Genomic DNA, 25,171 nt, shown 5'->3' on the forward strand with positions numbered 1-25,171 from the left:
GGGCACAGGATCTGCATAGAGAAATACCACTGGAAACTTGGGAAAATGTATGGGCCATGAAACAAAAATTAACCAAAGCAATAAGATTAAAAGAAAACTACTTTAAGATTTTCCATCGGTGGTATTTATACCCAAGCAAATTGGCTAAAATGTACAATAATTGTTCTGACAGATGTTGGAAATGTGGTACTCAGAAAGGCACTTTTATACACCTATGGTGGAACTGTGAAAAATCCCAAAAGTACTGGTATAAGATTTATTGTTTAATTAAAAAGATTCTATGTATAGAAATACCTTTCAATCCAGAGTTGTTTCTCTTAAACATTATAGAAAGAAAAATGGAAAAAAAGACTGAAATATTGTTTCTATATATGTCAGTTGCCTGGAGAATCCAATTTGCAAAACAATGGAAGAGCTCTACAATACCTACAACAGAAGATTGGATGAACCAACTTATGGAGTTTGCCTCATATGATAAACTATCTAAAGTATTAAGCACAAGTACAATTGAAGAATTTATATTAATCTGGGAACCAGTAATTAATTTTTTAAGTAAAAATGAGGATTACAAACCATTTATGTTATGCCTGCAATGTTAATGAAATTATTAGATTGAAATAGAATTAAGTTACAGATGAAGAATGTTAAACGATAGACTGATTCCAAGCGGAAGTCAAATGCACTAAGGGTGAGGTGAGGGGTTTATGTAATGTGAATGTAGTAATTGTAAGGAAATATATTATGTATAGAGGGATAAGCGTATTGTGTATGTTTGTTTGAATTTATGTGAATATGAATTTATGTTTGTATGAATCTATTATAATAAAACTTTAATTCAAAAAAATATGCTTTCTATGAGCTGTCTTTCCTGTGAGAAAGGTGATTTCTGAGCCCTTCAGGAGTAGGGCGGAGTATAAATCTATATATATATAAATCTATCAGTGCGTTTTTCTGCTGACAGTAATCTTCCAAACTACTGGACCGATTGCTTTGAAATTTTCACACAACGTCACATTCGCATGCGACCAGGTTTCCATACTGTTTCCACACCTCCTGTTGTGTACATGTCACAACTGTGCCAGTTATTGTGTACATGCCACACCTGTGACAGTTGGAACCACAGTTCTGTTCCGCAACAGTGCCATCTGCTGGCCGTCAAAGCAACACCCTCTGATACAAGGGAACCAATGATGCCTTCCTTGAAAACCACTGCCTTATGGAGTGAAAGGGATGGGGCCATGTGCAGATGGCCCACCCACCCTAGCAGAGGAAGGGGAAGGTGAGGGAGGGTCCAGGGGTTTGCTGGACCAAATGCTCTGAAATTTGAAATTTGAACATGCCTCCCAACGTGTTTTATGCTAGATAATTTGCCTGCAAGGGAAGGGAGTGAAAGGGACAGGTCCAGCCACCTCCACATGGCCCACCCACCCTAGCAGAGGAAGGGGAATGTTAGGGAGGGACCGGCCAGGTTGCCATGCAAGGGAACAGGAGAGAGGGAGGAGAGCGAGGGGCCCCTTGCCCCTCCCCTCCCTGGCAATCATTGTGCAATGACACATGTTCGAACTGTTCGCTTCCCCTTTTCTTTCTTTTCCACTTCACCAGACTCAGCCACAGCAACGCATGGCCGGGCCCGCTAGTATTTTTTTAAAAAATTATAAATGCATAATGGAAATAGGACATTTAAGTTAATTGTAACTTACTTGTCTTGTTAGTTTCAGCTGGTTATGATAAAATTTAGATAGATAATGGTCAAAGAAGTCAAGAAATGATTTGAAGCAGAATAACAGTTTGTTTTACACTTACTAATGCATGGTGCGTTTTGAAGTTTCCTGTTGAAGTTTCCCGTTTCAGGTGCGGCCCATTGCCCTAGATATATGCAGTCATTTGGAAGCTTTGGGGTAAGCCGCACAATTATAATTTCATTACTTTTCCATATGGTTGTATATCAACTTCGGACTACCTGAATAACATTTCCATGCATACTGAATTCTATTGGGACAATTGCTGAAAAATATTTTTGACTACAGACTGAGAAAAAAGTATTTTTTGTTACATCGGTCCAGGAATTTCCCCTTTAGTCTGGGTTTAGTTACACATTGTGTCCAGGATAACAGACTTCTCTCTGTGATACACCTCTGAAGATGCCAGCCACAGATGCAGGCAAAATGTTAGGAACAAGATCTACCAGACCATGGCCACAGCCTGGAAAACCCACAACAACCAGTTGAATCCAGCTGTGAAAGCCTTCGACAATACATCACATGTTATTGTTTGCTGGATGGAGACGCGGCAGAATGGTTTGTGGAGTTGCATGAAGTAGCAGGGGCCCCTGAACTTCAAACCGTGGCAGCTTTACTTCAAGGGTTGCGACTCCGTTTTCAAGATCCGGAGGAGGTGAACAAAGCCATCAAGACTGTTAAAACTCTCAAGCAGGGAAATAAAACCTTTGCAGAGTTCGCGCAAGAATTCCGATTGGCCGCGAGCAAACTCCCGGACTGGCCCGAACGCATGAAATGTGAATACTTCCACGACGCTGTCGACTCGGAAATCTGCACCTGGGCATGCATGGTGCATGAACCCCAGACTATTGCGGAATGGATTACAACTGGCAACCTTATTGCGGCCCGTCTCAATCGCTCCAAGACAGGGAAAACCGCTCCGACCAAACCTCCTGCCAAACCGGCAGTGACGGCCGCCGCCCCGCCGAAGAAGGCGAGTGCAGGACCGCCGGCAGCCGAATCCACCTCTGAGCGCCGCCGCCGCCTCGGGTTATGTTTATATTGTGGGGGCCCGGGCCACATGGCGGCCAACTGCCCGAAAAAACAAAAGGCGCCTGTCCCCGCTCCCCGCAAATCAACGGCACAAACTCCTCGCAAGACGGGTCCTCGGGGGCCCCAAGAAGCTGCGCAAACCACCTATGATGACGAACCCAGGGAAGCCGATGACACCGAACCTGAAGGGGTGAGCCACTCGTCGGGTCCCGCGGAAGAGTTTCCTGTGCCAGATGCGGTGAGTGAAGGGGGAGCCCCCATAACTATTATGACCACGCTAACCAATACCTCCAAGCACACCCATATTCTGGCACGAGCTCTCGTAGACTCCGGTTGCTCCCACTGCCTTATGAAGCCTCAGGTGGCTGAGCAACTAGGGCTCGAACGTATAGCATTGGCCAAACCCATTCCCTTTACTCAAATGGATGGCAGCCCGTTGGGCACCGACGGTCCGGCCCGTTTCAAAACCCAACCAGTGCTCCTGCGATGTGCTGAACACTGGGAAAGACGTAGCTTCATTCTGGCTCCAGTCGCCAAACATCCCATAGTGCTGGGCATGCCCTGGCTTCTCTCCCATGAACCCACCATCTTCTGGGGGCAACGCATAGTCCGATTCACCGATCCTCCTTGTGGGGATCACATGCACGAGGGTGAGCCACCGGCAGAGGCTGAAGAAGACCCCGAGGCGCCCCAGGCAATGGTTTTAGCCAGCGACCCGAGCCCGGAACTGGCCGGAGTTCCCAAACAGTACTGGGACTTAGCCAAAGTCTTTGCAGAACAGGAGTGCGATCAACTCCCCCCCCATAGGGACACAGACTGTAAAATCCTCTTGGTCCCAGGGGCACAACTCCCCAAAGGTAGAATATATCGGATGAGCCCAACCGAGGAGAAGGAGCTTCGAGCCTTTCTCGATAAGAATCTGGCTCGCGGTTTCATTCGCCGAGCCACCAAGAGCACCCACGCAGCACCCGTTTTGTTTGTGAAAAAGAAAGATGGAACCCTACGTCTGTGCACTGATTATCGTGGTCTCAACGCTGTTTCGCTGTCAAATAAATACCCCTTGCCCCTGATCAAGGACCTGCTCGATGCCTTGGGAAAGGGGCGTATTTTTACCAAACTGGACCTGAGGGAGGCTTATTACCGAGTACGAATTGCTGAGGGATTCGAGCATTTAACAGCATTTAATACCAAATTTGGCCAGTATGAATATCTTGTAATGCCATTCGGATTATCCGGTGCCCCAGGGGCTTTCATGTCACTTATTAACGACGTCCTACAAGATTTTCTGTTCAAAGGGGTGGTGGTGTATTTGGATGACGTTCTAATATATTCCCAAACGATGGAAGAGCATGAACGTTTGGTCAGGGCTGTGTTGCAACGTCTGCTCGATAACTCCCTGTTCGCAAAACTGTCCAAATGTGCTTTCCACCAAACCTCCATGGATTACCTAGGGTATCGGATCTCTCCAGAGGGCCTGGAGATGGATCCGGCAAAAGTTGCAGCTGTAGTGAATTGGCCGATACCCACCACCCGTAAGGAACTTCAATCGTTTCTAGGATTTGCGAACTTTTATCGAGATTTTATTCCCCAATTTGCTAAGCTTGCTCTACCACTCACAGACTTACTGCGTACCAAAGGAAAGGGACCCCAGGCATCGAAACCCGGGGCTCCCCTCTCCTGGTCCCCTGATTGTCAAAAATCGTTTCAGGCTCTTAAGACAGCTTTTACTACCGAGCCCATTTTGAAACACCCAGATCCCACTTTGCCTTTCATCGTGCATGTCGATGCTTCGGATAAAGCCCTAGGAGCAGCACTCTTGCAGAAAAATAAAGATAACAAACTCGTACCGTGTGCTTATTTGTCGAAAAAACTGTCCGGCCCTGAACTCAACTGGACGGTTGGGGATAAAGAAACGGCAGCCATTAAGGAGGCTTTGTCTACGTGGCAGCATTGGCTGGAAGGCGCTTGGTAGCTTTGTCTACTCCACTCAAAATGTCGGCCAAACAATTAAGATGGGCGGACTTTTTCTCCAGATTCAACTTCACCGTCCATTTTTTCCCTGGTAATAGCAACAAATTAGCTGACGCCCTGTCCCGCCTCCCCAAGGGGACGGACACTTCCTTACGCGCCATGCCTCGCACTATTCTCACACCTTCTCAATTGGGCTTGGCGGTAACCCGATCCCAGACAGTTACGCCCCCGAAACATTCCCCCATGAATGTCCCGGACGTTGTATCTCCGTTTCTACGTCACCTGGAGGAGGCGGGACGACAGGAGGTTCCGAAAGAGGAATCTGACCCCCTCCTGCAGTTGCAAGGGGGAGTTTGGAGACGGGGTGACTGCTGGTACGTCCCACCGGCCCTACGTAAGCAGGTTCTACTGGCCGGCCATGACGCCCAACAAGAGGGACACTTTGAATTTTTGAAAACGCTCCACCTGCTTAGGAAGCAGTTTTGGTGGCGCACCATGCGCAAGGACATTGAGGCATACATAAAAGGGTGTCCGACACGCGCAGAGGCTAAGGCCATCCCTGGTAAGCCGCACGGATTACTACACCCCATCCCCCCAGCTGCTCGGCCGTGGCAAGTGATTTCCATGGATTTCATCACAGATCTCCCCGAAAGCCATGGTAATACAGTACTTCGGGTGGTGGTGGACCTCTTTTCCAAACAGGCGCACTTTGTTCCGTGTTCCACCATTCCCTCGGCGCCTAAGTTGGCCAAATTGTTTATTCAACATATCTATCGTTTGCACTCATCGCCGGAGAGAGTGATCTCCGACAGGGGCCCACAGTTCACATCTAAGTTTTGGAAAGCGTTCCTGGAGTTGTTGGGAACGGCCTCGGCTGTGGCTGCCCTGTACCACGTGCAAAGTGATGGCCAGACCGAACGGACCAACAGAACGCTAGAGCAGTACCTACGTTGCTACACCAACTATCATCAGGATAACTGGACGGAGCTTCTTCCCTTCGCCGAGTATGCCTACAACAACGTGGTTCACAGCAGCACCAATAAAACTCCGTTTGAAGTGGTCTCGGGTCGTTCGTTTCCCCCGTTACCCCAGCTCCCCGATCATGCGCTCCAACCCCCTGACTTTGGTGACTGGATCTGGTCTCTAGCTGAAGGCTGGAAATCCGTTTCTTCCTCGCTCTCGCAAGTGCAGGAAGCCCAAAAAAGACAAGCGGACAAACAGAATGGATTTTCCTCTGCAAGTGGGGGCGTGGGTTTATTTGTCTACCAAAAACCTTAGGGATGTGCATAAATATTCCAAGCTAGGCAAGAAATTCATAGGTTCCGCCTTCGGATCACCCAGGTGATCAATGATGTGATTGCTCGGTTAGAATTGCCCACCTCTCAGTGCAATATTCACCCTGTATTTCATTCTAGCTTACTCTGCCGGCTCCAGATTCAGATGTTTGGCACTACTCCAACGGAGGTTCCCCCACCCGTGATCGTTGATGGCCACAAACACTACCAAATCCCACGCTTATTCTGGATTCTCGTTACATACGCAAACGTTTGCAATATTTGGTTTCCTGGGTGGGATATCCCTCGGGCCATAATCAATGGGTGCATGTTGAAAACATTGACGCCCCCCCTTTGAGCGCTGCTTTTCATAAGGCTTTCCCTCATAAACTAGGTGGAGAGGGGGCTTTCGTAGAGGAGGCGGAGTGTAAGGGTGGGGGTTAGTTTCTGCTCTTTCTGCCTGGCCTTGGCGCATTCCTCGTTCTGGGCTTCGTGCCCAGGGTGGTTGTGGCCTTAACCTTGCTGTGATTATCTTGTGTGTTTGAAGCTTGTTTCTGTTCTGTCGTGGGAATTCTGCTGGGACGTTTGGGGGAGGTGGCTGAAGGTTCCGTAAAAGCGACACCTTAAGCCCGGGAAAGTCAAAATCCGCATTCCGTGTATTGCGATCATTGAAGTTTATGAAATAAACGTACTGAACTCAGTTACTTTGTTTCGAGTCCTTTGAGGTTCCTTACATTACGAAGGCTGTGCAGATTGACAATGCATGAGATTACAAAAGCATTTGCGATGGTTCAAGAGTTTTACATGCAATCCTTGTCCTAAAATAGTGTATTTAAATACACACACACGCACACACACACAAACACACAAACATGCCACAACTATTAGCCCATGTTACTCAGATAAGAAGGTGTCACAGAGAAAATAAACATCAGGTAGAAGAATGTATTAGTAAAAGTAAAAATAAATTGTTAGAGAATCAAGAAAACTGGTCAATAAGTGAAAGAGTAACTTTGAGTCATTGGCCAATGGATCCCCAAAGACAAAAGTAATCCTCCCTTATGCCAAAAAATGTCTTAATCCTTAAAAGAGGTACATATATTTTTTTCACTCACTAAGAACAAGAAACTGGAAATAATGAAAACTGATTTGAAGCACAGGAAAGTGATATTTCCCAAATGGCCCATTCTGTAAATACTGTCAGCTTTTTTGAGGTTCAAAGATACTTATTCAATGCAATGCACAGTATAGGCATGAGAAGGTTTTCTGAGTCATGGTGCTGAGGCTGATTTAAGGAGACCTATTAAAATAGCAGCATGTGCCAAATAATATCTAGTGAACAAAAGGAACATTGAAGGTCACCTACTTCTTTGTTGATAATAACACAAAAGCCTGAAATGTCACCACTTGAGCTCAATTTCTCCACTACAGTTAAATATTCCTAACATTCTATATATGTCATGCATATCTCTTATAAATTTGTGAATTCTGTGTAATTAAAATCCCACACATCACAGCTTATAGTTTCCAGCTTTCTCCGTACAATTATAAATCACAAAATCCTGCCTGTGGGTTGTGGGGAAATGAGCCTGCCCCTCTATTATGTATGTTTTTGTGTGTGCCTGCATTTATGTATGAGCTCTTGCCAAGAAGAAAATTCAGCTTCTGATTTGTGTTGCTACCAAAAATGTTGTTTCTGACTCCTGTATTGTACAGCTGGCATTTAGAAGACCATAGTGACATAGTATTCCCAATAAGGTTGTCAGGTCCTTCCTTGCCAGATTCAGGATGGGAAACTCCTGAAATTTGGGTTTGGAGCACGGAGAGGACAGGGACCTCAGTGGGGTACAATGCCATAAAATTCCCCATCCGAAGCAACCCTTTTGTCCACAGGAACTGATCTCCACAGTCTGTAGATAACCTGCAATTCTGGGGGGTCCCCAGGTCCCACCTGGAGACTAGCATTCATAATTGGCAAAGCTCCTTGAAAACACATGGAGTTTGTCCTTAAGGATGGATGCTGTCATAGACCCCAGAAGCTGCTCCAGTGGAGCCAGCAAGCTACTAACACTGCAGCTAAACTTGTGGTAACAGTTAACATAGCATAGGTTAGCATTAGTGTTCATGCTGCAATTAGTGCATCTTGTGCTCACAAATGTGATGGGTGGAGTAGTGATTAAGAGTGGTGGACTCTAATGACTGGACAAATTCAAGATAGCAATTGTCAAGGCATATAGTTCATATCATATGTATTAGGTAATATGCAATATTTTTTCTCTTTCTGTTCTTCTTAATATAATAATAACTTATTTAGGAAAAATACAGCATTTCATTATATCTTGACAAATGTGTTACTCATGCAAAACAAATATATATAATTTTTTTTCAAGGAGTGGTGGACTCTAATCTGGAGAACTAGATCTGCTTCCCGATTCCTCCACACGAAGCCTACTGGGTGACCTTGGGCTAGTCACAGTTCTCTTAAAATTCTCTCAGCCCCATCTACCTCACAAGGTGTCTGTTGTGGAGAGAGGAAAGAAAGGAATTTGTAAGTCACTTTGAGACTCCTTAGGGTTGAGAAAAGTGGGGTAAAAATCCAAACTCTTCTCTTCTTCTTCTTCTTCAAATGTATACAGTCAACAGAACCTCAGGAGTGTGAAGAACCTATGTATGTACCCATTTTTATTTAATATAGACTTTTCCAACTGTACCATCTATCCTTCTAAACAATATTATTCTTACAATATTTATACCTTATCCTTGTGCCTTCACCAGAGCTACCAAGGCAGCTAACAAATTCAAAAACTTACGTAATAAAAATGTGTCTTGAAAACCATTAAAACAAACAAAAATACATCATTCAAACAATTAAAACCAAGTTAAAATACACATGCAATACAATAAAATATACAAACATAAGAACAACAATTTTAAAAAGGCAGGAAGGAGGGCTCAATAAGGGAGAACTAGAAAAGCGGGGGGGGGAGGAAAGTCTTCACGTGCTGGCAGAAGATGATAACACAAGGGGAAGGCAGGTGTCTCTGGGAGAGAGTTCCAGAGTTTCAGTGTCACAACCAAGAAGGCACTATCCTGGGTTGCCACCCACCTAATCTCAGAAGGCAAGGGCACCCAGAGCCCTCAAAAGATGTATGTAGTGGACAAGTAACTTTGTAAAAGAGTAGGTGATCCTTCAAAAATGCTTATCTCAAGCCACGAAGGTTTTTAAAGGTCAAAAACAGCATTTTGAATCATGCCTGGAAATTGACTGGGTGCCAGCGTGAATGGGCCAAGACTGGGATGCTATGTTCCCTATGACCCACTCCAGTTAGCATTCTGGCTGAAGCAAACAGCACCAATGGAAATTTCTGAACACTTTTCAAGGACAGCCTCACAGAGTGCATTGCAATAATCTATTGTAGATGTACCCAGGACATCCACAACTGTGGCCAGACCTTTTCTGCCCAGGAAAGGCTGCCTGATTATTTAAATGTTCAGGGAACTAAGTACACTGGAGGCTGATGATGACAATGTCTGAATGACTCAGGGTAAAAGTCAGAAATATTCCTAACCAGAAGTTTACTCAGGAAAAAAAAAAGAAATGCAAGCTTATAAAAAAAATTTTTAATCAGTCCAAATGATTTAGTTAAAAAAATGGTAAGCATTATAAAAGAATAAATGAATGAAATTACGATATTGGGAAATATTACTAAAATCTCCTTGATTTCAAAAGTCCTTTTCTTACCCAAGGAAACTAATCTCTTTTCAGAGACATGTATCAAGTGTCCACAGCAAACATGCAAGAATGAAGATCAAATTGGGCCTAGCTAAACCTTTAATGAGGGGGAGTATCTTACTTCTAATACAATGTCAGAACCAAAAGGAAAACTCTAGAGAAGCTCTGTCACCTATTTCAAACCTATCCCTTCTCTGAAGAGGTAGCTAGTCCCCTAACCCTGATAATGTTCAATCAGGAGAGGAAAGGGGTTTCATGTGACCCTTATCCCCCTCAACACTCCAATCCTGCTCCTTCACAGTTTAGAGTAGGAAGTGGCTTAATATCTTTGTTCATCTCCGTCTTCTCCTATGAAGTTGACACAACCAGAACTTCCTGGCCCTGAGGAAAGGTTTGGTCTAACCATAAATGCTATGGATTCAGCCAGGCCTTGGTGTATTCCAGCTCATAACCAGTCTATGCCAAACAGCTGAGTAGCAAGTAGGGCTCTCCTCCAGTTCCAACCACCAGCCAGAAGAGCAGCACATAGGATTTCCTCCTTGGCCTGGCAACCAATCAGTTGAGCAGTGAGGAAGTCAAAAGGGGCCCAACTTCTTCAGCTCCATTCAGGCCTGTTGCTGGCTGTGTGTATTCCCTGGGAGGCATGGGCACTTGATCAACTGTTGATCAATCAGCAAAGTAGAATGCATAGTATACATACCCTTAGAAAAAGGGATAATAACTTTCTGTAGTGATCTAGTGAGAGCTATACATGTTGAAGAGTGGGAATTGCAAGGCAGAGGCAGTTGATCTTATCAAGGTATACACAAATATTTAATAGCGTGAGCAAGAACACTCAAGAAAATGATGTTCCACAGGGAAACTGTGAGAATTCTGATGCAGAAAACTGCAATTATGTGTTCTGTTAATTTTATATATGTGCATGTATGTTTTTAAAATTGGTTTTAATGGTTTTTATTTTCACTCTAATTTGGATGGAAAGGTGGCATAAATATGTTTTAAATAAAATTAAAATAAAATTACAAGCACCCAATCCAGAAAAAAGTTGATCATCAGCTTGTTTAACTGCCTGAAAATGGAGTGGCCATTAAGGCTAGAGCTTAATGGACCAATCCAAAGGTCACAGCTTCAGCCAGTGGGGAGGCAGCAAAAAAAGGCAAAACTGGGGGCTACGCAAGGGGTGTCCTGGTCTGAAAGGATGGTGGTGGCCAACTAAAGTTGATTTCAACTCTGGGAATGCCCCTAGCCCATCCCCAGCTGCACCGGCAGCCAGGTTTAGGCTGGCACAGTTCTTCAGGAGCCAGGCATTTCGGGTACTTCTGAGCTCTGTGGTGCCTGCCCCTCTCCCAGTTTGCTCTCCCCACCTGTTTAAATGCCACTTAAGGTGGTGAAGTGGACATAGCCTGATTGGATTGGACTGCCAATGATTTATATCTTTTACTAGTGGGCTTTTTCCTGTAGTAGTTATTGAAGTGGTAAGAAAAAGTTTGTCTAATGCTTTGCAGTAGGATGTCATCAATATGCTGATGGCATCCACTTATGTACTTCTTTGACTAAGCATCGTGAAGCAGCAGTCTCTATTACAGGACGGTGTTTGCCAGGTACAAGTGGGATAACAATAAAATTCAGGCAAAATGGATATGGTACCAGTTGGCAAGGCTCATGAGTCAGCCTTATATAGTGCACTACCCACCCTTGATGGTACAAGTCAGATTCAGCAAAGGGCCAAGGCCTTGAGCATGTTAATGGACCTAGCTCATAGATTGGTACAGAGACAAAGATGCCTTTTTCAAAACTGCCTTTCAAAAAAGCAAAACCCAATACCTCAAACCAGCTGGTATTTAGGATTCTTCCCTTTTCCTGGAAGATATATCTGTTGTTGCCCAGTCCAGCATGTCTTGGGACCCCTTGGAGGAGGACTCAGATGGGGAAAAAGGCACAGCTTTTGCCTAAGAGTCCCAGGTAGTGTCCTCAGGCTATGATCCTCCTGAAAGACCTGGCCCAGAGGCTCTGACTGAGCAAGCAGGCTGGGAGCCACAACCAGACCCCAGCTCCTAGATTCTTCAGCCTCCTGACAACAAACTAGGGGGAAGCCCTGCCAGCCCTCTCACCCACTTTGTCTCCAGAGGCCTAAGAGCATCACTGGAGGAAACCGCATGCCAGTTTACAGGGAAGAAGATGCAGCATCAGGCTAGCAACTCTGCCGCAAACTGGGCTTAATGACAAGTCTTCACAGCAGCCAGACTTTACTAACACAGCTGCATAAAGTTTTTGCACTGGTGGGTGGGATATCTGCTATAAAAGGGGTTGGTAGTCAAGCTGTGTTGTGGCAGCAATGTCATAAAAGGACTTGAAGTCCTTGAAGTCCTTGAATCCAGTTTTGATCTTGCTTTGGACTCTGGACTCGGTGCTGTTTCACCCTCCTGTTCTTGGTGCTTGATTCCCACGAACCATCAATCCCAGCCAGCTGTGAGAGTATCTCGCAGACTAACCAACTTGGTGGGCCCCTAGTCTGCAATAGTCCCTAACTGGTTGTAGATATGGCTGTTTCCTTTGAACCCCTCAATAACCCAACCACCAGTACATTTCAGTCTGTGTATTTTTTGCTTAAACCACAGCATGCAGGGCTGTCACCACAGTAGGGCAAGACAGAATCTCACATTAACAGCCACTACTTTCTTCGGAAAGGTAATGTTTTTCCACAACAAGGCAAAATAGCTATTCACTTCAAGAACTTCAAAACTCCAAAACCCTATCAGATAGATTTACATAGGAAAATATCCTCCTCCCTCCAGGTGACATCAATACATTTCACCCAATCAGATGCAGGGTTGCCTCAGCCAATCAGGTGGCTTCCTTGTTCCCAGACCTCTATGCCTCACTCTGAGTGTAAACAATAGTGGCTTCTGACCTACACTTATTAAAACCTACACTTATTAAAACACACTTTTCTCTGCAGTCTGTCACACCGTAAAATGAGGGCTTGAGGTCTGAAGAGGTCTGGGGATCGATGCAAAGGAGTTCCAAGGAACAGAGTGAAGAGGTGGCTGGGAGAAAAGGCCTGTGGAGTGAAGCAGGGATTCTCAGAAGGAAACCAGAGTTAGGAACAAATAGTCATTTTTGGTTTCTGTGATTGAAAATGGTAACATTGTTATTGAATGTGATTGTTATCAATTGGTAGAGATGGTTTTTCTTTTGTACTAAAATTAAAAATTAAAAAAAGAAGAAGGAAACCAGACTTCTGACCAGCAAAGATCTGGAGCAGAGATCTTAAGAACAGCTTTCTAGGCTTTTCTTTTTATGGACAGAATGTCCCGGATCTCAGTGGGGTGTGACCATCTCTATTTTGGATTGGGTTATAATAAGAAGCTACTGACAGTTTTAAAATTAACTGCTGTCATACTTTGACAACAACAATGGGGAAATTATCTTGATTAAGCTAGATCTGCAAGGGCACAAAGTCTTAGGACAGGAAAAAATGACTAATGAGATTGAGGGTAGAGGGCAACTTAGTGACTTGAGTGCCCTTCTTGATTGAGTCACCAACCTTGAGCTGGGCAGACACCTACAGGGTGTGTGAAGACACAGGGTAATGTCCTCAGCACTCTTTTGTTCTTGGGAAATGATGTCTGATTTATCCCTATGTTTCTACTATGGTGATGCCTTTAGGCAGTCAACTGGTTTTTCAGAAGTCTGTGTAGAACTTTTTTACTGGACAGTTGCTCCATCATCTTACCAGTAAAGCTAAAAATAAGTCAAAAAAATAATAGTGGTGCAGAAACAAGCCCATTCATGAGAACAGTTCCCCCCACCGATCTCTGCAACATGCTCTAATGACTTTGTATTAAGAGTAAGATCCTGATAGTGGTACTAAAGAAATATATTTGAAAATAACTGCTGTATCAGAATTGGCATTTTCGTGAGGGAGATTGGATTTTTCAATAGAATCTGCAATTCAAAGTACAGAAATGGATAAACATATGATGTAGTTTATTTAGATGTTTGCGTATACCTCTATGAGAAAATCTAGAGCCATCTTGTTGCGTGGTCTGCAGCTGGTTCTCAGCTCGAAGGAAGAAAATACCTTAGACATTGTTACCTTGGGAAGGGCAGTTGTTTTGTTCATAACATGATAGACTGCACATGGACAGGAATGTGAAAGGGATTCAGTGTCAGTGAACTTGCAGCACAACTCTACATAAGATTGCATGGGAAATGTATGCAAGACATCACAATCACAACTATGAATACTTTTCAGAATTGTCCCTTTTGTGGAATAGTTTTGTTTCTTTGGAATGGCTTTGAATTGGTTAAGTCTAAATATCTTTTATGCCAGGGTCCCCAATCTTTTTGACCCTGTGGGTACTTTGGGAATTCTGAGTCAGGGTTGTGAGTTATAAGGACCCCACCACCTCTTACAGCTGAGACCCATAAGAAAGAAGGTCCCCCTTTTTCTTTTGGATGTAGCTATTTTAATATGCAACCTATTTTAGTGTCTAAGTGCAAGGGAATCTGAAATATGGGGCATCTCAAAAAAGGCACCTTTCCTCATAGGGCTTGGCCTCCAAGTCCCTGATCATCCTCGTTGCTCTCCTCTGCACTTGCTCCATTCTGTCCACATTCTTTTTGAAGTGAAGCCTCCAGAACTGCACCCCATGCTCCAGGTGTGGCCTGACCAAAGCAGTGTACAGAGGGAATATGACATCTTGTGATTTGGATGTTATGCCTCTGCTGAAACACCCCAAGAGTGCATTAGACATTTTTGTTGTTGCGCCACAACTTATGGTCCACCCTTACACCTAGATCTTGTTTGCACACACTGCTACCCAGAATGTATCGCCCATTCAGTATGCTGCTCCTCCCCAGTTTAGTGTGTAGTCCCTCCACATTCTCATCTATTCCATTTATAAAAATATTGAAAAATACTGGGCCCAGAAGCAAGCCCTGTGGCACCCCATTCCCTCATTCAGATGAAATGCCATTGACAACTACTTTTTGACTGCAGTCCTCCAACCAGTTTCCTATTCACCTAACTAAAAAAGACATGAAGTTTTTCTGGCAGGATCTGTTAGAAACAAATCCATACAGACTTCCCCAGATCACTAAGTTGTCCTTCAGATGCTTACAGATTGATGGCTATTCTAGAGCTGGGTGCCATGTTGCCTGCTATCATTGATTTTCACCCAACAGTGGGCCTATTGCCTCTTTTAGTTTGTGTTTGTTTCTCACGTATCTGAAAAAGCTTTTCTTGTTGAAGTAAGCCTCCCTGGTCAGCATCAGCTCTCTGTGAGCTTTGTCCTCTTTGATGGCTGACCTTCAGTGCCTTGCAACTCACAGATACTCTTCTTTAGAGGTATGTCCTTGCCTTCATTTCTTGAAGATTTCCTTTTTCTCCCTTAGCTCATCATGGAGTTATCTGTTCATTCACGTTGGTTTCTTGGATCCCCTACCATATTCCTGTCGTGTTGGAATAGTTATCGCTTGAGCTTGCAAGAGCTCTTGTTTTAGAGAGCAACCCTTTCACTTGCTCCTTTCCCAAGAGGCTTAATGGGATGTGGTTTACCTGCATACCATAAAAAGCTACAGCAGTCCATGTCACGCATTAAACATCTATCAAAGGGACAGGCATTTTGGAAACCCTTGCCACAGTCTGTCTGTTTCAAGGGCGATTCTGAATATATAATGGTCTCTTTTTCTGAACAGAGATGCACTCATTTAACTTTGTTTCTCTTGATATGATTATATACAGCATTGTTGTTGACAAGATCATATTGGTTCATGCACTCACTGACATATGTTTGAAGTGGCAGTGTTATCACTTGATAAATTTATTTGCAATGATTATTATCACAATTCCACAAGTGATGACCTATAACTGGGAAGTGCTTTGAATAGTATTAGAGGATTTCTAAGCTCCTTACCAAGCTCATAACTGAGTACACTAGGGAAATTTCTCCTTGGCTGCATTGCTGAGCATTGGAGATTTTGAGGACTTTTAGGGCTTGACTAATACTGAACTGTATTGAAAATGCAGTCTTATAGGGAAATTTTTGTATAGCATTGCACTAGCTTTAAGAAGCAAACCATCATGATTTCCTTACAGCAATAGACTCAAGATCTGCCATACTTTGAGACTTAAGAGGAATTATTCCAAGATACACTACCACAGTTACCATTCTTGGAAAGAGAGGTAGAGATTTGGAAGAGACTATTACTAGAGGTGCACAAAAACATTTTTGGTAATATTTGGATTCAGGTCTAATGGACCTGAAATTCTTTGGGAAATTCAGCTATTATCAAATCCCCATATCGGTGATATCTGGATTCCTAAAAAAGGGGGGGGGTCCATTAGACCCAAATCTGAATTTACCCCACCCTCCCACTCCCCTCACCTTGGTAGCTGCCTCTCAATCTCATCTGGAGTCCAGAGGCGGCCCTCTTAGTGTATTTAAATGTCACTAAAATGCATTTTATTTAAAATTGAATAAAATGACTTGGAATGAAAAATGGGACAAGTATCCTTTAGTAATCACAATACTGATAAAGGACTACTTCACATTTTACAGATTAAAAGTGTATGCCATGTGTATATATCACAAATAACAGTATATGCTTATTCCATTACATAATCCCATAGAAAGAAACATATTTGGGCAATGTCAGGGGTTGCACCTAGTTGATTGAGATGCATTCCTAACTCAATGTAGTGTTACAAAACATATTGCTGGTGATTGTATCTAGTTGACTGAGATGCATTTCTACCTCAACGTAATTGCTACAAGATATTTGTAACCAGCCTGCTATATGCTACCACTGCTGTAATGGGGCATTCTTTCCTTGGTCTTTTCTTTATGGCTTCACATGATAAGTAGAAACTAGACTTACCCCTGACACTTTTGTGGGGGCAGGAGGCCAGGTGGCTTTATTTGTCACCAACCTTGGGGTGCCTCAGCTCTGAAATAACTCTATCTCACATTCTTTGGGAAAATGGAAGGGGGGATTACTTCTGGATAAGGGGGATAGCAAAAGCCAGGTTCACCAGAACTGGCTTTATCAAGCTGAGTGACTTGCCATTAGATTAGAACCAGAGTCAGAACGAATTCATTCCCTTGCACTTCTTGTCTTCATTATGCAATTAGACAGATAGAAAGCACAGTGCGAGTTGTTAGTGAAAGGATTCATGACTTTTCTCTGATAGCAGTATCTTGTTCAAAGTTTGAGGTTAATTGCAGTAGGGGGAGAGCAGGACATCCAAATAAGGTGAAAGATAAAAGCGGAAAATAGGAGTTTAAAAGTTTAAAAGATAAAGTTAAAAGAACAAGCTCACAGCGTCACAGCCTCTCGCCACCATTTTGTCCTCTCCTGGAGAACAAAGTGCCAATCAAGCTGAGTGCTTCATTGCCTACCAATAAATGCTGCTGATCAACAATACAGAGTTTGTTTATTGATTCAAGGTCTGAGACCTAACAGGCATCACTTCTTGCAACATGTATCAACAGTGAATAAGATGGGTATAGCTCCTTTGAAAATGAGATTAACATACTTTATTATAATTTATCTGTTGATATGTATCTTGCCTCTCAATCCAAAGGTAGCTAGCAAATGCATCATTAAAAACAAACTAGACAAATACCTCTTTCATACATTTATTCATATGCAATGTGGATGTATTTTGGCTTTGGGACCAGTGCTTGCTATTGCCTTTTATTGTTTCTGTACCTCTTATTCTTTGTCTGAGTGTATACAGTTCACTGTTCTGTAGACATATAATTTCAGCATAGCATATGTAAGTGCTATCACATGTCCAGCCCCTAATCAAGATACCTTGCATATACATCATGGTACTCTAGGTCAGATGCCCAGGAGACCTGTATGTAGGTTAATGTTACTGTCTGTGTTTATGTTGTATGGCATTAGACATTTGCAAGCAAAACTGAAACCAAATATCTGGAAAATCTAAAGTTTACAATTGACAAATGCCCCTAATTCCCCATTGTGTGCCTGATACTGTAACTGAATACCTGCCAGCAACATTTATAAGCTCTTTTTTTTTGTAACTTAGCATTCATGCAGACAGTTTTCCTATTCATGGCTGTCACTAGGATCATTGTATCTACCCTCATTACCAATAGTTGTGATTAAATCCCTCAATCAAAATAAAAAAATGAGACTTGTGCTTTGAATGACAGAGTGTTTTGGTTTGATAGGTAGCTGGCTAATATGCTTGGCTCAGAATGCATTTAGAAAGGTGTTATCCAACAGCCAGTGTCCAGAGTTAGATTTCAAAGCATAACTCCCAGATGTTTATTATTTATCATCTCTATGCCACCTTCAGTGAGCAAAGTACTTTACAACTAGATTGTCATGTATCTGGAAATAACCCTTTGAAATAGATCAGAGACACAGCAATTTGTCCAGTGCTATCAAGGGAGGAGAGCTGAGAAGAAATATGAACTTGTTTCAGACCCAGTATTAACCATTGCTCTGCACTAATCTGGAAAGTACTTTACATTTCATTCCATTTGTCTTCACAGCTTGTGAAGCAGGTTAGTGAGACTGATAGCAAAATATATGAAAAAATCCCATCAATTCACAAATAAATGAGGCATCATAATTCTAGAAAGCCTCCTACTGAAAGAAGGGTTTTTTTACAAACATATATTGTGTGCTCTTCTAAAGATTCATACATGTGGTCAGATATTTCCCATACTGTATTAGTGTTGAAAAAACCATTTTTAATATTACACAATACTATCTGTTCAGTTGAAGCTTTAAAATTCAAAGGTTGGCATGGCAACAAATGTTCCCACACTGCTGTGTCTGCCTAATGCTGCCATTTTGTTCAGGATCCCCGGAGGCTTCAGGATTAACCGCCCCCACTGCAGCATTTTGAATAACCAAGTTAGGGGTTTTGTTGGCTAAAACATGAAATACACAGCTGAAGCCTGGTAAGAGCTGTGTGTTTTTTGTTTCATAGTTGCTCTGCAATTTTAAACCATAGCTTTGTACAATTGGAACTATTTTGGGTAGTTCCAATTATTGGCATAATGGAATTTCAAGTACCATTGCTAGAGCACTGTGCTTGGGACTGATACTGATTCAGTAATTTATTCATCTCTGGTTTTTTTCTTTGCATGTTATCACTAAACACATCATAATATGTTTATCATTTTTCATATATCTAACAAAATCCTTTCTCAGATATTTAACTAAAATTTGAAGGATGAAAAAAGGTATCTTCTATTGTCCTCCAATAGTTTGGTGAATGTTGAATGGAAAACCTAGAATACTCCACATTTTGGACACTTGATCTTGACAAAATGTCCTTTAGAGGGCACATGGAAATCATCATTTATTAGAGTAAGGTATTAACCCAAGTGTTTCAATATAACATTAAATATAAAGTGTTTCTCTTCCAAAACCAATTTGGCTGTCCTTTTCTCATTCCCTCCAGAATGTCTTCCTTTCATAATTCAACTTCTCTGGCAGAAGAACAGCTTTTTAAGAAGCAGTTTTGGTGGGAATGAAAAATTTGATCATTTCCCATGAATTCCCCTTCTAAGTGGCCCCGGACAGGGCAGGCTTGAGCCATTAATAAGCTGGAACTCCCTGAAGGTAAACAGGGTATTAGTCATGTGTGCATGTGCACGCTTGTGTGACTCCTGATAGGAAGGGTGCTCTTTTGATTCATATAAGTCCAGAAGCATTCCAGCTCTCAATAACTGGACTGCATTCCAACTCCAGAATAGCCATTAATATTCAAAAACTGTAAGGAAGCAACAGATAGATGGACAGTAAGAAGACCAAGAGGAATCTCACCAGATCTAAACTACCAAAGTCTGAACCTAGTTGTCAGACTACTCCAAGGAGTTGACATCCAGGTCTCTATCAGAATGTCCTTTTTAGATACCTGACTAACATCTGAAGGATGAAAAGAAAACATACCTTATCTTGTCCTTCTACATGTTAGTAATTGTGAAAAGGAAGAGAACAACTATCACATTCTAGGACCACTAAGAAGGGAAATTGATAGTAAGTAACCACATTTTCCATTCTCTAGCAGTCTAGGGTGGAAGTCTTGACCCACTTAGTTATAGAAAAGCAATGTATCACGGAATAGGCTATGCTGACTAGTGACTTGAGGGAGGGCCCCTGCCCAAGAAACCCTGAGAGGGACCCTCCCCAAAACAACATCAGCTGATGCTACCTAAACTACAAGGCAGAAACAACCAGTTTAACAGAGTTCCAGGATGATGCCTTTCACATCCTTCTAAAGAGGGGAAAGTCTAAGACCTTGGAATAAAGTGCTCCCCTCTGATGGAGGCAGATGGCCAGGGCTGCTGTGAGGCCCCGCCCACCAGGCAACAAGTGTCAACCAGAGCCAATATGCTGAGCCCCATGACCATCAATATAGCCCCAGATAAGTCCAAGACTCTGGGAGACCCAAGTTCAAATCTCTACTCTGCCATGGAAGCTCGCTGGGTGACTTTGGGCCAGTCACACACTCTCCAGCTAACCAATCTCACAGGGTTATTGTAGGGATGAAATGGAAAAGCAAAAAATGTTATAAGCTACTTCATGTCCCCAGAAGGGGGGGGGGGATAAATAAATAAGTAAATAAATAAATGCAGGACTAAATGAACAATGAACAAGCTAAGGGGCAGTTTTAGAGATTGAGTAGACTCATTCTTGCTGAACTGATTTTGTTGAGATGTGTTCATTATTTCCCAATTGTTATTCAGTGATTCTTTAATGGTAACTTTTGTAAAAGTTACTAAATAAGTAAGTATAAGTTGTTGCTAGGTAACAGAAGGCCATCACATCACTGCTGTTCAGGCAGAATGCACTATTAAACAAAGGGGGAAGCCAGAGAAATTCACATGTACTGTTCCAAAAATTATACAATCATCACTAACATCCTTGGGTTAAGCAGATCTTACAGCTTCATACTGCCGGTGACCACCTCCATTTAATATATGTATTGTGGGAGAGAGATAAAGCAGCACTTTCAGAAGCATCGAGAATCTAAGCAAAAAGTAGAATAGCAATTTTAAAAATTTCACTTTTCACAAAGCAAACTCACTCCCCATTGATATGATATAGTATCTTCTTTAGGTATCACAAGAAGACATCAAAGGAACATTAGATTAAAACAAGTGCAGCCCAAGGGGGCTGTTGCTGTTAAGCCTCTACTTTCTTGTCTAAAGTATTAAGAAACCAGAACAGCCTACCATATAATTTTATGAGCATTAACCACATAAAACAAATTGAATAGGCTAAGATAACTGTACTACAATCAACTATATTTCCCCCAAAATCTGCTTCTGAGTGTCAAGAGGAATGCAGTGTGGGATGCAGCACCTGGGTGTGGGGGCTGCAGCTCAAGTGGAAAAACAACAGAAAGCGACAGCCCCAGATTTACCTGGAGCTGCTTTTGCAGCCAAGGGGTGACAAACAAGCAAAAGGGAGGATTTCACCTTCCTCCCCAATTCCATGGCTGCAGCAAGGAGCTGGGTGTGCTGGATCTGGCAGCAGCAGCAACAGCCCAGGCCCACCAATCAGGCACTTGGGGCTGGCCAGGAGAGGGAGCAGATCCTCCAGGAGGACACAGGGAGTCTTAACTATGCAGCGACTTGTGCCCATGTGGGATCCATCCTGGGGCTTGCCATTCCATGTTGCTTCCCCCTCAGGTGAGCTTGGGTAAGGTGGGTACCATCACCAGTGCTCCTGTGGTTGCATTCAATCGAACTACTGCATTTTTTCACCCCAAGCACATTCTCATGCTGATTTGTTTTCCCTGTCACCCTCATCCCCTCCCCTGCAATCATTACAAGCAGAAGTGCCACATCTTTTCCAAAGATACCTTTGGAGAAAATTCAGAGTTGTAGACTGTGGCCCTACATTTATGAATACAGAACACACAAAATGCCTTTCTTATACCTTGCCATATTTCAGAAAACAAAACAAGGATATACCTGCAAATGAGTATGGAATGTGGTCATGCAGCCCACAATTTTAACTACGAGATTTGTCACTGAAAGAAGTTATGATTTCTCCGAACAGCTTAGCTGTCAAAGGGGAAGTGAGTGTGGCAAAGTCTTCTATCCAAGTTCTGCAAAAGTTAACTGTTCCCAAAAACCCTCTAAGCTGTTTCTTCATTTCAGGTAGTGGATGATCTTGGATGCCCTTAACCCTTTCAGTTTCTTCCCCTCAGTCAAGATATGGCCCAGATATTTTACCTGGCCTTGGCAGAATTGCACCTTTTTCTCAGTGACTCTAAGGCCCTTTTCAGCCAGAAAATTCAGAAGGCTAACAGAGGCTTTTTTTTACATCTTTTCCTTCTATTCCACTCAACAGTAAATCGTCTACATACTGAACTAGGGAGATGCCAGGTGGGGCAGTCCAATCCCTCAGCACCCGTGTTAGGGTCTCCCCAAAAATGGTGGGGGACTCCACATAGCCCTGGGGCAAGACAGTCCAACTCAGTCTAGTGGTCACTCCGGTGACTGGATGGGGTCACTGAAAGGCAAAAAGGGGCCTGGCTTCACACAGAAAAGGGCTGATTTTAAATCTAAGACTGTATACATCCAATGGTCCCCTGGAATTGAATTCAGGATTGTATAAGGATCTGCTACAATTGGAGCTCGAGGGACAACCACCTTATTGATTTCCCTTAGGTTCCTGTACCATCCGGTATGTCCCATCTGGTTTCCTGATCAGGAGCACTGGGGGATTGTAAGGAGAGACAGATTCCTCTAGGAGTCTGTCTGCAAGCAATTCCTGAATAACCGGGCGTAACCCCTTCCTGGCCTCCTCCGGTACAGGGTATTGTTTGATGCACACCGGCCAGGAGGTTTTTAAGGTAATTGTGGCCGGTGGGACGTCAAGCAATCCAGGATTCCCTGGAGCCGCCCAAACCTTTGGGTTGATCTTTTCTTTATCTTGTTCTCTCAGGACACCTAGATTCACTGAACAAGCTCCCGTCACCAAATGTATACTCATGCCCAATTTACCTAGCAGGTCTCTTCCCAATAGATTCAATCCATTTCCAGGCATCCATAAAAAAATCATGCAACCATGTGGATGTCTGGGAAGGGACAAACACCTCGAGGGGGGCCAGGATGGGTACCTCAACAGGGGACCCACTTACCCCTACTGCCGGTGCCTTTCCACTTGTTTCCCTCATCCCAAAAATTTCAACTGACAAAGTTGACAGAGTTGCCCCTGTATCCACAAGAAATGTTATCTGTTGCCTATTAGGTCCTATCTCCAAAGTTATCAAGGGCTCTGCAGAGGATATACAAGGGCCCCTGACATCCCTATTTATCCTCAAACTGCATTGCCTGGAGGTAGGTATGCTGTCCTACCTGCCCCTGGAGCTGATTGAGAGGGCATTCACACTTCCAGTGCCCCCTTTGCTTACACATTCCACAGACATCACTGGGCAGGGGGCCTTTCCCCCTTTCCTTTCTCTCCTCTCCCCATCTTCGTCCAGCAGGGGGAAGCCCCTCTTCCCTTTGCCGGCACTCCAAAACTTCTGTCCCTCTTCTGCCACTGACTGTCTGTCTTCACTACCTCCTTCACAGTCTTCACCATCAAGCTAACCTTTCGTTTTTCTTTCACCTCTTCTCGTCTAGATACCACTTCCTGGGCTTCATTAACCAAATCCTGTATCGTTTTATCCATCAGCCCATCCATCTTCTGCAGTTTCCTCCTAATATCCTCATGCACTCCCCCCATGAACTGTAATTTTAGGGTGGCTGCATTAGCGTTTGCATCTGGGTCCAGTCCTGCATACTTCCTCATATTTTCCTTCAACCTAGCTACGTACTCCCAGGGGGTTTCATCCTTTTTCTGTGGTGCCCCGAAGGCCTTGCCAACATTAATGGAATGTGGAATAATTTTCACCAGCCCCAGAAGTAAGTACTTCCTGAAGTCTACACAATTTTTCTGCCCTTCTGGTGCCTGGAGGTCCCAATCATCTGGGGTGAGGAGCGGTATGGTATCCTTCAACTGTTGCTCAGTTCTTTGTCTGTCCTCTCCTCTCCACACCTTCCTAGCCTCCTCGACTGCCTGGTTGACTACCTCGTTGATTAGTTGCCCCAAGATATGTAACAGCTTGGTGGGGGTAAACTGAGAGGGACCTGAGACTGACTGTAGCTTCTTAACGAACCCTTCTGGGTCTTTCTGGAATTTGGGCAATTGTCCTTTCATCCCCTGTATTTCTGAGGAAGTCAGTGAGACCTCGACATACCCTATTGCTCCCTGCCCCTGGGGGACCTGACGAAAAGGAGCCAACAGGGGCTAAGAGGCCCCCTTTTCCCCTCAGTGTCTTTTCTCCAGTGTTGTTCCCCACCTCTTATCTCGTTCTTGTACATCTCTCAACTTGCTGGGCATAGGAGTGAGAATTGGAGGGGCTGAAGGTCCAGCAAGGCCCCCTGAAGCCCCACCACTCCCAGCATTACCCAAGAGACCTCCCAGTTGCTGGACCGGGGGTGCTCTGTAAGGGGGGGAAGGGGAATCTCTAAAAGATCCACCTCTTCTCTTCTTTAACCTTTCCCCCTTCCTCTTGCATTCCCTTTCCCAGAAGGAGCATTGGATGCTGCTGCACCTCCATACCATAATGTATGGGGCTTCTACCCCTGGTTTAGGAAGGAGCTCCAACTCAAGCAAATAAACATAGACTTCCCTACACAAATCATCTCTACAGGTGCCATACTTGGGCCATCTCCTCCCTGATTCTAAGTCATACCCTGGCCATACCTCGGTACAGAGCTTTACCATGAGGGCCTTCTGAAGGTCCTCAGTACCGGCTATGGTATCCCATTTCTTGAGCATCTGCCCTAAGGGGCTGTGTTCTGGAATCTCAACCTGTCTTCTTCCAGATGGGGCGTCCCCCTTGAGATCCGTCTTAGGCCTACCACCATCCTTGTTCCCTTTGGATGCGCACCCACCCATGCTGTGTCTTACTTGACCAATCTACTCACCAAGTCAGATGGTAGTCAGGAGCCGCCTCAATTCCTCTGACACAGGACCGGTTACTGCTGCCGTTGTGGGGTTCTTGACTTGGGGGGAACGGAGCACAGAGCGAGAAGTGGGCCGAACAAATAAGTCCAAGGCACCACCCAGTTCTCACACCACACAATCCTTTTCTCCTCCAGTCAACGGGGATGGTCCCCGGCCCAAAGGGCAGATTGCTATCCCACTCTGACACCAAATTGTTATGGAATATTCTATCCAGAAATACTCACAAACAAGACGGTCAGCAGTAAGCAGTTTATTGAAGGCACGAATGCAAGCGTGGAGAGAGAAGCAGCTCAGGAGTCTCTCTGGGGTCTGCGTCGCAGCACAGCTCAATATTAAGGCTCCTACTCTGTCCCCACGGCCCCCTCTTTTGGTCATGGGGCTCACAATCTACCAAT

The sequence above is a fragment of the Sphaerodactylus townsendi genome, linkage group LG05 (genome assembly GCF_021028975.2).
Source record: "Sphaerodactylus townsendi isolate TG3544 linkage group LG05, MPM_Stown_v2.3, whole genome shotgun sequence".
Taxonomy (NCBI): Eukaryota; Metazoa; Chordata; class Lepidosauria; order Squamata; family Sphaerodactylidae; genus Sphaerodactylus; species Sphaerodactylus townsendi.